This window comes from Octopus sinensis, linkage group LG3 (assembly GCF_006345805.1).
Source record: "Octopus sinensis linkage group LG3, ASM634580v1, whole genome shotgun sequence".
NCBI classification, from domain to species: Eukaryota; Metazoa; Mollusca; class Cephalopoda; order Octopoda; family Octopodidae; genus Octopus; species Octopus sinensis.
Window position 1 is genome coordinate 169353330 of NC_042999.1, and position 16605 is coordinate 169369934.

The 16605-nt window shown below is 37.4% G+C and overlaps 1 protein-coding gene across 10 annotated transcripts in view; it reads left to right on the forward strand.

Moving 5' to 3' along the window:
* Positions 1 to 16605, forward strand: part of LOC115209683 (protein scribble homolog) — a 458170-nt gene that overhangs the window by 284924 nt on the left and 156641 nt on the right. The window lies entirely within an intron of this gene.

Genomic DNA, 16605 nt, shown 5'->3' on the forward strand with positions numbered 1-16605 from the left:
GATTTCCTGTTACCCTTTTTAGTTCTCTATAACCTATTATTATTATTATTATTATTATTTGAAGGCAATGAGCTGGCAAAGGTCAACTTTGCCTTTCATCCTTTTGGGGTCAATAAAATAAATACCCTCTCCCAAAATTTGCTGGCCTTGTGCCAAAATTTGAAACTATTGTTGTTATCTTAAGGCAGTAGATAGTAGAATTGGTAAAGTACTGAATTCAGTAGGCCTGTTGTATTTAGTTACATCCATTTAAAGGAATAACTAAATACAACAGGCCTATAATTAGGTGCAACTCCTGTCAAAGTTGTTTTTTTACCCACCTCATTTCATCCTTCCGGAGTCAATAATATAATACCAAACAAATGATTTAAATTAATTCACTCATATTCTAATGTTAGAAATCCTTATTTAGCAAGCATCATAGCCTTTTTGTAAGCTACAGACCTTGGTTTTGATTTCTGGTGTTAACTATTTCACTTTATATATTTTTAATGTCATTGAGACGTGTGACCATAAAAGTTCTTATTTATCTTTATCTCAAAAATGTAAGTTTTAAACTTATTTTTTTCATTATCATTAAGGTGGTGTGTTAGTATAAAAAATTGAAAACCAAACTAAATGGTTGTCATTAATTAATATTTCCTCTTCTTGCTTCCCAGTTTAAATTCTGTCTGCATTGTTGATTTTGCTCTTCATTCTTATATGGCCAATAAAATAACTATCAGTAATGCTATAGGATCAGTTCCATTGATTTTTTTCTGCCCCAACATAGAGTATCTCCATAACTAATTAAGAGTTTTTTTTGTTTTTTTTTTTAAACTAAGAGAATAGAAAGTGGACATATATGTAGCAATTATATACTTGCTGACAGTTTTTTACAGGGGTTTTTTCTTTTCTTTTCTTTTTGTAAATAAAAAAGTGATTAAAAATTTTTTTAAAATATAAAGAAAATCAACTGTAAAAATATTGAATAATAAATGCAGAACAAACAATTCTGTGAATGAGTGACTGAAAGCCATATTGTAAAGAAAAAGAAAAACAACTCTGCCGGAATTGCTGGATACTGTTTATAAGACAGATTTAAGTTGTTTTCTGACAATTGTTACATACAAATAACATTTTTAAATAAAATACAGACAACATATGCATATATTGTTTTATTATTATTATGGGAAGTCTATGTATGTATATACAAATGTTTGTAAAATCCTGTTTTTCTGTGGGTGGGCAGTTATATTTTCTCTCCCTTTCTCTTGTGTGTGTGTGCGCCTATGTGTATTTATAATGTGTGTGTGTGTATATATATATATATATATATATATATATATATATAGTTAATCCAAACAAGAAAACAAAAAAACACAACAACGCAAGGACGTGAAACAAATAAAGTATTATTGGACGCTCAGGAAAGAAGGGAAGAAGGAGGGTTTAATGTTTCGAGCGGAGCTCTTCGTCGGAAACATAGGAGAAGGGAAGACAGAGGAAAAAAAATCGCCAGTATATATACACACACATGTATGTATTTATATCTGTGTGTATACCTATATAAATGTGTGTGTGTGTATATATATATATATATATATATATATATATATGTAGTGTATATATATATATATGTACATATATGTATATGTGTATATATATGTATACATGTTTATATATATATATATGTGTGTGAGTGTGTTTATATATATATATATATATATATATGTTTATGGATTAAGCAAAGCAGGAGCACATACGAGGATGGAGAGTGTCACTGAAGAGGTCACAGAGGGATTCTGGACAATGGACTTGAGTTGGAATAAGAACAATAATAAAGGAGTGGAAAAAGAATGTATATTGTGCAAACCACAAAAAATATTGCACTTATACTAAATAGAAGCTGGTTAATTAACAGATTGCCATTGCATTGATTGAAGAGTGCTAATTAAGAAACTGTTCTTTTGTAATGATGAAATGTCATTTCCTGAAACATGCTTGATATCACGTGATGACAAAGTGTTCTGGATCTAAAGAGATGAGTTCAATATCTCATGTGACCACCATTAGCATTAGTTACTACCAGGCATCTTCTCTACGACCGCGAGTCCACTGCCCTAACCACTGGGCCATTGCGCCTCCACACACACACACATATATATATATATATATTCAAATGTCATTTTTATATGGTAAATTCTGAAAATTCATTTCGGGGATGTAAGTGTAAATATTCCTGGCACATGGCACACAAGAAAACCATCCGAACGTGGCCGTAGCCAGTACCGCATCGACTGGCCTCCGTGCCGTGGGCACGTAACAAACACCATCCGATCGTGGCCGTTTGCCAGCCTCATCTGGCACCTGTGTCGGTGGCACATAAAAAACACCATCCGAGCGTGGCCGTTTGCCAGCCTCGTCTGGCACCTGTGTCGGTGGCACATAAAATCACCCACTACACTCTCGGAGTGGTTGGCGTTAGGAAGGGCATCCAGCTGTAGAAACACTGCCAGATCTGACTGGACTGGTGCAGCCTTCGGGCTCCCCAGACCCCAGTTGAACCGTCCAACCCATGCTAGCATGGAAAGCGGACGTTAAATGATGATGATGATGATGATGCTGGTTTATGGCTGAAATCTAAATTGCAGGTAACCTTTCAACTTCCCTGGAACAAGACACCAAAATGCATCTGTGTTGAATACTGTGGGTGACAGTTGCAAACAATTGCCATGAAAACCAATGGCTTTTGTGAACCACCTCATACATTACATGTACTGCCAGTGTATGGCTGTTTTGAACTTGCAGGGAGGGCATACATAGTATTGAACATATCATGTGCTACAGTGCTAGATCCGCTCACTACCAGAACACATAACAACAACCCATAGACTATGGTCAAAGTGCATCCAAGAAGTTGACTTCATCAGATTTATCAAAACATATTTCAATATCACACACATCTCACATTTCTTTTGCAGTTCAGGGTAGACATATATGTGTGTGTGTATATATGTATAATTATATATCTGTATGTGTGTGCATATATATATATATATATATATATATATATATATATTTTGTGAAATAGAAAGATGAATAATCTTGTTGCAATCAACTCCATTTCTTCAATTCACTAATAATATATATATATATATAATATATATATATATATATATATATATATATATATATATGTGTGTGTGTGTGTGTGTATGCATGTGTGTGTATGTGAGTAAAAATAAGTTCAAAAAGAACAATTCAAACTTTTTGAAGGATCCAAAAAGAGAGAAAAAGTAATTTCCAAAAAAAAATTTATATTCATAAAAATCAGGCAGAGCAATTATTAAGAATATGAAAATAATTGAAACAATTCGTTATAGGTATAAAGATACAGTTCTATATTTAAGAGATGAGGAATTATGTACATTATTTACATTCGAGAGATATTTACATTTTCTTCAGGTGTCTTGGGGAAATTTCGAACCTGGGCTCTCATTCCTAAGGCATTTTTCGATATTATTATTATTATTATTATAATTGTTGCTATTGTTCAGGTCACTGCTTGGAATTGAACTTGGAATCTTGGGGTTAGTAGCCTGTGTTCTTAACTACTACGCCCACGGGCATATGGCATAGTGGTTAAGAGCGCGGGCTACTAACCCCAAGATTCCAAAATCGATTCCAAGCATTTACTTGAATAATAATAATAAAAATAATAGTAATAGTAATAACATCGAAAAATACTTTAGGAATGAGAACCCAGGTTCGAAATTTCCCCAAGACATCTGAAGAAGGCTGGAGGGTATATCAGCCGAAACATTGTGTTAACAAGATGAGGACAAATATCCGTCGAATGTAAATAATGTAAATAAGGTATAAAGACAAGTATAAAAATGGAGAAAATACGTAAAATCAAAATCGAATTCAATACGTATGCACATTTCAAAAGACAGTACAAATATTTAAGAAAAAATAATAATTATAGAGTTATACATTGTCATTCTCATCAGTGTGAAGAATTTTTAGGAAGAATATCAAAAAAGTTATTAATAAAATTCAATAAGAAAAAAACATGGGGTAATGGGGAAAAATTAAACCGGATATCTACAAACAAGTTGCAAAAAGGAAAAATAATTATACGAGATGAAAAAGAAAGACATATCAATGTGTATACAAGTCTATTTGTGCAAAAAACTATTACTTAAACGGATATATTTAAAAAATAGTAAAAGATCGAGACAAAACAATGTAAACAAAAACATGTTCACTAACAGAAAAAAGCCATAGAGAGTCAGACGTATACATATTTATATTGAAACCAAAAATATATATATATATATATATATATATTATTAGAAGCTTTTAGCTAAATAACAAAACTATATTTAAATTGATTCAGTGAATGAACATGTATGATTTATTCAAAAAAAATCTCCCACTCAAAAATTGACCAGCTCAGGGAACACATTAAAAAATGAATAAGAAGCAAATATATGAAGGAAAAAATTATTATAAATTCACAAGAAATAAATACTTATAGACCTAACACATAAGAATATACACACATACACACATATGAACACACACACACACACACACTTTCATACATACATATACATGAGTACATGTATATGATACATGCACTCAAGATACAAACATATAAATAACAACTACGTATTCACATAAATCATATATATATATATATATTGGGAGGTTTGGAGATAATGTACAGGTATTTTATATTAGAAGAAATGAGGTACTCAGAAAATCGGATGGCTTATATTTACAGATATTTATTTGTATATTACAATTTGTATACGTCATATAACTTAGATCATATATTAGCGCTTTCTCCCATTCTAGTGGGGTTTTCAAATCAAACTAAGTTCCTGGCTGAAGAGTTTTGACCATTTTATAGTGGTATTGAGTTTGTAGTGGTGGGGAGGAATATAAGAGAGTACAAGAGGGTGATGGATGAGGAGAAAGTGAGAGAGAGAGCATGTGTGTGTGTGTGTGTGGGTTTTTGTATTTGGAATGAGTGCTAAAGAAACAGGGGAAGGGAGAGGGAAGAAGAAAAGAATTTTTTTGCTCTGCTGGACAGGATGTTTACTCCAAGGGGGGGGGGTCTAAGATCATGTGGAAAAAGAATTTCAGTTTTGACCATTTCATAGTGTTGTTGAGTGTGTGGTGGCGGGGAGGTAGACCATAAATTATATTTATTTTTATCATTGTGAGAGAGAGAGTGTGTTTTTGGGTTTAGAGAAGAGGAATTCTTTTTATGATTGTTTTGTGGAGGTGTGTGTGTGTCTGTGAGTTTGGAGAAGGGAAGAGAGGAGGAAAAAAAAAGAGGAAGGAGAAATATTTGAGTTGATATTTATACCACTATATATATATATATATATATATACATACATATACATAAAATATTAGAAAGAAAACACCTTTTATCAATTCAAAATGAACAATCAAATTACACCATCTAGAAAATTCTATATCATAGAAAAGTTAAAATTCAAATGACAATTAAAAAGTAAAGATTAAGTGAATTACAAAAATAATATAATGTATATAATAGGTAATATATATATATATATACACATATACTAAATGCTCCACTATATTAAATTGTAAACTGAAAGATTTGTCCTTCAATGTAAGATGAGTAAAATTTCATAAAGTTCATACTTGAAAAAGAGAGACTCTCCTGTGTTGAAGTTACAAATGACAGAATACAAACTGACAACTACTGAGTCTGTTGTCTGATCTTCAACTGATTTAGTCTAATATCTCACTGATTAAATAGATATTAAGTTTTATCATACAGGAGCAACTGGTTCCACAAATCAAAGTGAAATGGTTTCATTCAAATATTAGAATATCCTTTGTTCAATGTTGTATTTTCAAAAAATCAAAACATATGTGTAGAACTGTGTGTGTGTGTGTTTAATACCGTCCATACTTGAAAAAGAGACTTTATTGTGTTGAATTTATAAATGATAGAATACAAATTGACAACTACTGAGTCTGTTGTCTGATCTTCAATTGATTTAGTCTAATATCTCACTGATTGACAGCTCCTTAAATATTAAGTTTTATCATACAGAAGCAACTGGTTCCACAAATTAAAGTAAAATGGTTTCATTCAAATATTAGAATATCATTTGTTCATTGTTGTATTTTCAAAAACCAAAACATATGTGTAGAACTCTGTGTGTGTGTGTGTGTTTAATACAGTTTACTTAGCAAATTTGGTCCTTCATCTGGTACAGCTTATTATAGAGATATTTTCAGCCATTTAATTTTGGGGAGAACCTAGCTATGAAATATTTTTCCATATTCCTCCTGAAAGAGGTGTCGTTCTTCGGATATTTGTAGAAGGGAAAAATCTTAAATTTTCCTTCTCCACATGTAGCTAGGTGTGTACTTAGTGGTATCTTGCGTAGTTCTTCCTGCCGAACATGTTGTCGGTGAATCCTGGCTCGCTGGCACAAAGAATTACCAGTTTCACCTATGTAATCCTCTTTGCACGTGGGGCAGGTTATGCAGTATATAACGTTCTGCGTCCTGCAGTTCATATCTGCATTTACTTTAAATATGTAACCCCCCTTGGAGTAAACATCATGTCCAGCAGAGCAAAAAAATTCTTTTCTTCTTCCCCCTCCCTTCCCCTGTTTCTTTAGCACTCATTCCAAATACAAAAACCCCCCCACACACACACACATGCTCTCTCTCTCACTTTCTCCTCATCCATCACCCTCTTGTACTCTCTTATATTCCTCCCCACCACTACAAACTCAATACCACTATAAAATGGTCCAAACTCTTCACACAGGAACTTAGTTTGATTTGAAAACCCCACTAGAATGGGAGAAAGCGCTAATACATGATCTAAGTTATATGATGTATACAAATAAATATCTGTAAATATAAAACCGTCCGATTTTCTGAGTACCTCATTTCTTCTAATATAAAATACCTGTACATTATCTCCAAACCTCCCAATATATATATATATATACACACACACACACACACACACACACACATATATATATACATACACATATACATATACATACATTCACACACGTATATATATACACATATACACATACATACATACATACGCATACATATATACACATATTTAATGGAAAACGGACGTTAAACGATGATGATGATGATGATGTGTATATATCCATATATATTTATATATAGGTATCATCATCATCATCATCATTTAGCGTCCGCTTTCCATGCTAGCATGGGTTGGACAGTTCAACTGGGGTCTGTGAAGCTGGAAGGCTTCGTCAGGCCCAGTCAGATCTCGCAGTGTTTCTACGGCTGGATGCCCTTCCTAACGCCAACCACTCCGTGAGTATATATATATATATCCATTTATATATCAAAAGGACGTATTATAACACCATTTCACATATACAAAAACAGCCTTGCCAACAATCCAACATATGGCCATCCTCAGCTGTCTGCGTTTGTCCACCCCACCCACCCCAGCATTGCTTGACAACTCCTGTTGATGCATTTACATCGTCGTAACTTAGAGGTTCGGCAGAAGTGACCGATAGAATAAGAACTAAGCCTACAGATGGGAGTGATGACTTCCCCTCGCAAATATTAATTGGACACAGACAGCATGTCATTAGCCAGCTGGAGGAGATGTCTTCCTAGGGCTAAAAACAACAGTAACATTGTCCTTTATGGGGCCACCACATTTAGCTGGCAAATATATTTTATGTATGTATATATATGCATATATATATATATATACACACACACACACATATATATATTGATATATACATGCGTTTGCATATACATATAAATGTATGTCTATGTACATATGTATATACCTACCTACATATATATATATGCATGTTTATACATTAGTATATATGCACATGTGCATACATTTGTGTGTATACTTTTATGTGCATGTATTTGTATACGTGTGTGTGTGTGTGTGTATGTATATATATTGAGAGAGACAGAGAGAGGGAATATATGTGTGTGCATGTATGTATGTACTTATATATATAATATGCATTGATGTAGGTATGTAAGTATAATATATTCATTTTCATCCCTACTGTTTGTTAAAAATATATATTGAAAAATATATATTTTTCGTGTATTTGTTGTGTGAGATTTGCTGTTAGTGTCCACACTTGAGAGAATATATTCAGCAGCTGGATTATAATTTCAGCTCTCCCTTTCCTTATTTTTATGCAGAAGTTGGTAATGTATGCCCAGGACCTTCATAGCCCCATCAAAACTAGTAAAATTGGTGTTCTTTTTATATAATCCTTGCTCAATCATCATCATCATCATCGTTTAGCGTCCATTTTCCATGCTAGCATGGGTTGGACGGTTTTACTGGGGTCTGTGAAGCCAGAAGGCTTCATCAGGCCCAGTCAAATCTGGCAGTGTTTCTACGGCTGGATGCCCTTCCTAACGCCAACCACTCCGTGAGTGTAGTGGGTGCTTTTTACGTGCCACCTGCACAGGTGCCAGACAGAGCTGGCAAACGGCCACGAACGGATGGTGCTTTTTATGTGCCACCGGCACGAGGGCCCGGCGAGGCTGGCAGCGGACACGAACGGATGGTGCTTTTTACGTGCCACCGGCACGAGGCCAGTCGGGGCGGTGCTGGCAACGGTCGCGAAACGGAAGGTTCTCTTACATGCCACCGGCACTGGTAACACATCTGCAATTTCCAGTACATTGTTGGGAGGTAACCTACAGGCTTGATGTTCTGTTGTAAAGTATTTGGGAAAATGGGTAGTGTGAAGCCTGGGTGGTAAGATATTGTTAGAGTTACGGGTGGGTTTGAGTAGAGATGGTATGCGTCTAGCTAGGTTAAGAAGTAGCAGTTATTTTAGGTAGATCAGATAGCGAGGAGAAAGTATGCTTATGAATCAAAGCTTGTGTGTTGAGTGATTCTTAACCTGTCAGATAGTTTTATTTAGAACTAGCAGTATCGCCCGGCGTTGCTCGGGTTTGTAAGGGAAATAACTATATAAGCATTTTTAGAGATGTAAAATATAATAGCCATCTCAATATGGCTAACCACAAAGGGGGGTGATGTTACTGTTGTTTTTTACGTTCTGAGATTTAATAATACATTTTTAGAGAGTTACTTCCCTTATATAATAGCAAAACAATGCATTAAAAATGGGAAAAAATGATGGTAAATTTTTTTTTAAATCGTAGACTCATCGTAGACACGCGTAGAAGGGCTCAATATGAATCACGACTATAAGATACCCGCTTTTGGTTACACTGCACTGCAAAATGTGGGAGTAGTTAGGAATCTAAATCGTAGGAGACAGACACACAACTTCACTTTTATATATAAAGATGTGGTCTTGTTGTATTCATTGTATCCTTATCATGTTTCCTTGTCAAATTTCTAAATTATCATCTTCATCATCATCGCTTAACATTTGCCTTCCATGCTGGCATGGATTGGACAGGTTAACAGGTGCTGGTCAGGAAGGAATCTGCACCAGACTTCTGTGTCTGTTTAGGCAGAGTTTCTACTGCTGGATGCCCTTCCTAATACCAACCACCCAGCAGAGTGGACAGAGTGCTTTTTATGTGGCACAAGCACAGGTGAGGTCATTTTTGGCATGGTTTTTACAGCTGGATGCTCTTCCAATTGCCAAACACTTTACAGTGTGGACTGGATGATTTTTGCATGGCACCAACACTGGCAGAGTCACCAAGTAACTTGCAAGACAAAGGTCCTTTGAGAGGAGAGGGAGAATTGGAGGAGGTGATCTTGTGTTGCATGATGAAAGGTTCAAGTGTGACAGAAAGACAAAGAGGCAGCAATGGTTACCTGACTAGAGAGAGAGAGAGAGTGACCATGAATGAGGATAGAAACAGGTGTGCTGCTATAAAGGAGATATATGGCTATCCAGCCTGAGGGAATATCAAGAGAGAGAGAGAGAGTGGGAAACCGTAAGAGTGCAAGAGAGAGATGGTCGTGAAGTGCTGGGATATACTAACTGGAACAGGGATCAGAATATAAATGGGATGATAAAGGAATAGAGAGATAGATGGTGGTGAGTGCCAGGGCATACCCTCAAGGCATGGAAACCATAATATAGGTGACAGGGTATTGCCAAAGAAGCATAAGGGCCAAGAGTAGTGCAATGACGGGTGAAAATCTGGGTATATAGAGGGGTTGGGGGACTACAGGATAGCAATGATACAGTGTACAGGGCTTTGAGGGCAGGATTGGTGGGTGAAAGACAAGTTTAGTGCATGAAAGAGGAAATGTGAGGAAGAGAAGAGATGTAGTTTGGTTTGTTGGGATAGGCTGTGTGGAGAGGTTTATTGCTACATGTGAGTGAAGCACACAGCACTTTTAGAACTCAGTTTTGCTGGTGTGGGTCTTCTCAAGAACCTCATATCGCCAGACATCTCAGTCCATCATTATTTCCTCTGTGAGGCGCAACAACTGAGATTGCTCCTCACCACTTCATCTCATGTTTTCCTGAGTCTCCCTCTTCCACAGACACCATCCACTTTCAGTGATTGGCACTTCTTTATACAACTGTCTTCATTCATATGTGTCATATGTCCAAATCAATGTAGTCTTCTCTCTTGCGTGCTGCATTTGATTCCTCTTCTGCCCAACTTTTCTCTCAACACATTTACACTTTGTTGTATATGCACACTGATGTTGCACATCCAACAGAGCACACTGCATTCATTTCTCTCCAGTCTATGCATGCCGTCTGCATTCAGGACCCATGTCTCACTACCATTTCTACACAGGCATCATACCATCTACATTTCACTCTGAGAGAGAGTCCTTTTGTTCCCAACTCAGGTAATAGCTCTCTAAACTCCCTCCATCCTATTCTTATTCAGGAAACAATACTTTCAAAACATCCTCCACCATTGCTAATTTGGCCACCTAGGTAAGTGAAACTATCTACAACCTCAAGAGAACCTCCTGGGCATTTGAGAGAGTCTAAGTCCTGTGTGTCCTTAGTGCTTATTGTTCCTGCTGCACATCTGCCACATATAAAGACGACTTTATTTATTAATCTACCTGTGATTCCATTACACCTCTTATGTGTCTATAGCTTATACTGGGTGCAGCAAATAGAATTATCTCTGAGTCCTTCCATATTGAGAACGGAAAGAGAGTGTTATCTTCTTTCTTGCTAACAACTTTAGTCTTTGCTAGATTAACTTTAGGGCCCTTTGATTCCTGGTTTTGCTTCCGCACATGGAATTTCTTCTCCAATTCTGCTTCAGATTCTGCAATAAGACCAAGGTCGTCAGCATATTGTAGTTCCCATTGGCATCCAGTTCTGAATTCCTATGTTCTGACCTGGAGTATTATGATGAATAAGAGTGGGCTGAGAACCCCTACTTGTATACTAAAACTAAATTCATCACTGTATTCATGGCTGACTCTCACCTTACTGACAGCACCACTGAACATAGCTTGTACAGCTCTAACAAGCCACTCCTCCACTCCTAACTTCTTTTGAGACCACCAGATAACAGAGTGGAGGTCTCTATTAAAAGCTTTCTCCAGGTCAACAGAAGCTAAGTACAATGGCTTACTTTTGACCAAATACTTTTCCTGCAGCTGTCTCACTAGGAAGATGGCGTTTGTGGTACTATTCTTTCTGGGTACCAAACCAAACTCCATCTCATCAAGTTTAATTCTATTCCTAATCAATTAAGCTATAACTCTCTTTACTCTTTTACTTGTTTCAGTCATTTGACTGCGGCCATGCTGGAGCACCGCCTTTAGTTGAGCAAATCGACCCCGGGACTTATTCTTTGTAAGCCCAGTACTTATTCTATCAGTCTCTTTTGCCGAACCGCTAAGTGACGGGGACGTAAACACACCAGCATCGGTTGTCAAGCAATGCTAGGGGGACAAACACAGACACACAAACACATACACACACATATATATATATATATATATATATACATCTATATGACAGGCTTCTTTCAGTTTCTGTCTACCAAATCCACTCACAAGGCTTTGGTCGGCCCGGGGCTATAGCAGAAGACACTTGCCCAAGATGCCACGCAGTGGGACTGAACCCGGAACCATGTGGTTGGTTAGCAAGCTACTTACCACGCAGCCACTCCTGCGCCACTCTCTTTGTAATTTTTGTGATGTGATCCAGCAGCTTGATACCTCTGTAGTTGTTTTTATCTAAGACATCACCTTGACCCTTGTAGCAGCTAACTATAATACTACTACATCAGTCATTGGGGAATAACCTGATACAGGTGACTAGGCTGTATCCTGCACCACTGGGTATTTTAATCATCTCAAAGTGATTCCTGATGACCCAGGGGCTTTTCCTGTCTTCATATCCTTAATTGCCTCATCTATTATACTGTTATCAACTTTGATGGCTGGTCCCTCAATCAGTTTGATATTTGAAAGACTCTCCTTTTCCCATTCACTTTCCACATTCAGTAACCTTTCATAATGACACTTCCATAAGTCACTGAGTGGAAGCATACCATTATCCATTCACACACATTTCTCACCCACCACATCTCTATTCTCTGATACACTAGTTTGCAATCCTGAACACCTGAGCAATTCTGAATAATATAAATTCCTTTAGGGTTTAATTATTGGCTCAACTGCTTAAGTTGTTTACAAATGTTTTTATGAATAAAATCTATGAGCCAAACCTCATAAGAGATATGAGTTCCTTTCCAGATATTTTGATACTTTTTTAAGAGAGGAAGTTATAATTGTCTTAGATTATTGTAATTTATTAATGTTTTCAGACAGTTTTTCTAAATCAGTGACTGTGGTTGCTGTGAAAAACGTTAAATATTATTTGCAGAAGGTCTCCTTCATCGAAAACCGGTGTTTACCATGCGTTGACGAGAGGCAATTACCTTGAAACTATAGTCCGTATGTAGCACTTAGGTTTTCGAGGGAGGATGACCTCCCTTTGCAAATAACACAAGGGCACTGAAATGTTGTGTCTAAAGTCCATCTGGTGACGTTGATTGCCTGGGGCTAAAAGCAATATATTATTACTATACATCTAATAAGCTGATCTCTCAACTGACAATTTGGAAGCTCTCAATGCAATAAAGTTTTGTGTTAAACTGTGCAAAAATGCTGCAGAAACTTATGAAATGAGCCAAACATCAGTTTTTCATCAGTACAAGAGGCCATGCAAAGCAAGGTCCATCAGGGAACTCGTGTTACTTCCTTTTTTTCCACAGCAAGGCCATCATCTACATCCACTGAGTTCCCTCTGGCCAGGTGGTCAACAAAGAGTACTTTGAGGAGGATTTGAGGGAGTTCTGAAAGAGATTTTATTGTAAAAGCCCAGAGAACCTGCAACAGGGCAATGCACCAGTCAACAGTTCAATCCTGATAACTAACCACTTGACAGAGATGGGCACCGAAACTGTCCATCACCTTCCCTCCAGACCTTGCTCCCTATGACTTTTAGTTCCTCCTAAGGATGAGGAGGCTATGACAAGGGTCCTGGACACCTTTGCTTTGGAGGACTTCCATCAGTCCTTCACACGGTGGCTGCAGCATCACAAGTGCACTGAAGTTAGAGGATACTACTTTGAAGGAGATCAGAGTTTCAAAACTTCTGGAATATACTTTATAAATCTTAGACATTTTGATTTTAGTCCTTGCTATTGTGTTAGATTTTCTTTTTGTGATTTTTTTCTGTGTGGTGTCAGGAATAAATTAATTGCCTTTTAAACTTCTTCTCTCAACTTGTTCTTGTGATGAAAAGTTGGTCATCACTTTACTGTTTCTGGAAAACTAGGATAATAATAATAATGTATTAGAATGTATTAGTTGACAAACCAGTTTTTTGTGTAGTCTATGAATAGATTTAGTGTTGCTGTTATTCAGCCAAAGGTCAGCTCTGATTGAGGGAACCCATAAATTGTTAGTGTTATTGATGTTTGTTTTCTGTTTCATAAGTAATCAAATAGATTCTCAGAAAAACTTGGTATATGCACACCAAGATAATCTCAGCTTGAGATTAGTTGCAAGAATTTTTTATATATTATACTGGCTGCACCCAGCAGAGCCTGATTCCTAACTATTTGCATTCTTAAAGATTAGCAATCTCTGGATATTTTTTCAAGCTGTTACTTTAATCTTCATTCAGTATTAGACCATCATTATAAGTTCCTTACTGAAAGAAGAAGAATGAAAAAGGAAATGAGGAAAGTTTCTAACAATGCAGAGAGGAAAGTTGAAAAATCTTTATATATTTCAGGCAAAAAAGCCCATCTTCAGAAGGATTCGGTTAAAAAAAATGAGTCTATGTAGATCCTGCTATTTTGGATAGGCAAATGGGCAATGGTTCTGTTTAGTCCAGTGAATGTGATAGTAGTAGCAATTCCCCAAATGATGATGCTGTTGGTGCTGTAGAGGTCATGGGGCAGGGGTCTCACTGTACATTGGCAGCAGTGGTGGTGAAGGTGATTGTCTACATTAATGTTAAAGATGGTGATAAATGCTGTAGTCGGTGACAAGATGGTAACTGGTAACAACGGCAATCCCTGTTGTGGCAGGCTGTGGAGGGGGTGATGAACATGGTGTTGGTAGGCAACAGTACCAACCGCTGTCACAGTGGTGATTATGTTGGTCATAGCAGTGGCGATGTCAGGAACAATTGGTAATTTATTAAGAGCCACTGGCCCAACTCCAATCAATGGTTGATCATCAGGTTAAGCCCATGGATCAGCAAGGATTCTTTGATAATGGAGATTTCCTATAGTCATCTCTTTGGCGGTGTTGCTGCATTTAAGCTTGTGTTTGCAGAAGGAAGACATATTTTTAGTCAGGTGTTCTTTCAGTTGGATGTGGAACAGTCAGACGGTAATACCGATATAGCAGTTGCCACATTTTGAACACTATACCTGGTATGGTGGTCGCTACATTCGGACCACTGTATCTGGTACAGTATTTCACATGTGTGGAGGCGCAATGGCCCAGTGGTTAGGGCAGCGGACTCACGGTCATAGGATCACGGTTTCGATTCCCAGACCGGGCGTTGTGAGTGTTTATTGAGCGAAAACACCTAAAGCTCCACGAGGCTCCGGCAGGGGATGGTGGTGATCCCTGCTGTACTCTTTTACCACAACTTTCTCTCACTCTTACTTCCTGTTTCTGTTGTACCTGTATTTCAAAGGGCCGGCCTTGTCACTCTCTGTGTCATGCTGAATATCCCCGAGAACTACGTTAAGGGTATACGTGTCTGTGGAGTGCTCAGCCACTTACAGGTTAATTTCACGAGCAGGCTGTTCCGTTGATTCGGATCAACCGGAACCCTCGTCGTCGTAACCGACGGAGTGCTTCCATCCATTTCACATGTGATGGCTACAATAGTGTGATTCAATCAACTTGAGGGTCAATAGTCAATCAGGGTTGGGTTGGTGCCTCCTATGTATTTCCATTTGTCTCCGTAATTGCTGCTGCTATGATGAACATCATCATCACTTCAACAGTGATTGTCACTGTTAGTTACCAGCATCATATTTGCTGCCACCACCTTGTCACTGACTACCAGAAGGACATGTACCCCAAACTATTACCACAGCGTTTACCACCATTGCTAACAACACATAGGTGCAGGAGTGGCTGTGTGGTAAGTAGCTTGCTAACCAACCACATGGTTCCGGGTTCAGTCCCACTGCGTGGCATCTTGGGCAAGTGTCTTCTGCTATAGCCTCGGGCCGACCAATGCCTTGTGAGTGGATTTGGTAGACGGAAACTGAAAGAAGCCCGTCGTATTTATGTATATATATATATATATGTGCATGTGTGTTTGTGTGTCTGTGTTTGTCTCCCTAGCATTGCTTGACAACCGATGCTGGTGTGTTTATGTCCCCGTCACTTAGCGGTTCGGCAAATGACACCGATAGAATAAGTACTGGGCTTACAAAAGAATATGTCCCGGGGTAGAGTTGCTCGATTAAAGGCGGTGCTCCAGCATGGCCGCAGTCAACTGACTGAAACAAGTAAAAGAGTAACACTAATGTAAACAATCACTTTCACTACCACTACTGCCATCCACCACTGTCCCCAATGTGATTTCTAGGGTACCAACAATACCATCTTTTGGGGAACTGCTGATGTTAACCACACTCACTGGACTAAACAGAGTCATTGCCTGTTCATCTATCCAAATGTCAGGAACTACAAAGACTCAAATTTCTTAACCGTAACTGATAAGCTTTTTTGTGCCTGAAATATATGGAGATTTTTTTTCTGCTTTCTCCTCTGCATTGTTAGAAGCTTCCTTATTTCATTCGTTTTCTTTGTTTATTGTAAAGCTTCAAGTGAACTATAATGCTTTTTTTAACTTAAAATAGTTTTTCCATTCCTTTATATTCTGACTTCAGATATAACTTTTTGTTCCCCAGTTTGTTAAACTGCCCTCGCAATTCATGGTTTTGTGCCTCTTTCTCATCAGCAGAAAGGTGTTATACTGGATTAAACAAATTCCTTGTGTTATTTAGAAACATTTAACATTTTGAGCTCATGTTTCATTGAAGTCAATTTTGTTTCCATTCTTCTTGGTTATATACTAGAATCCTGTC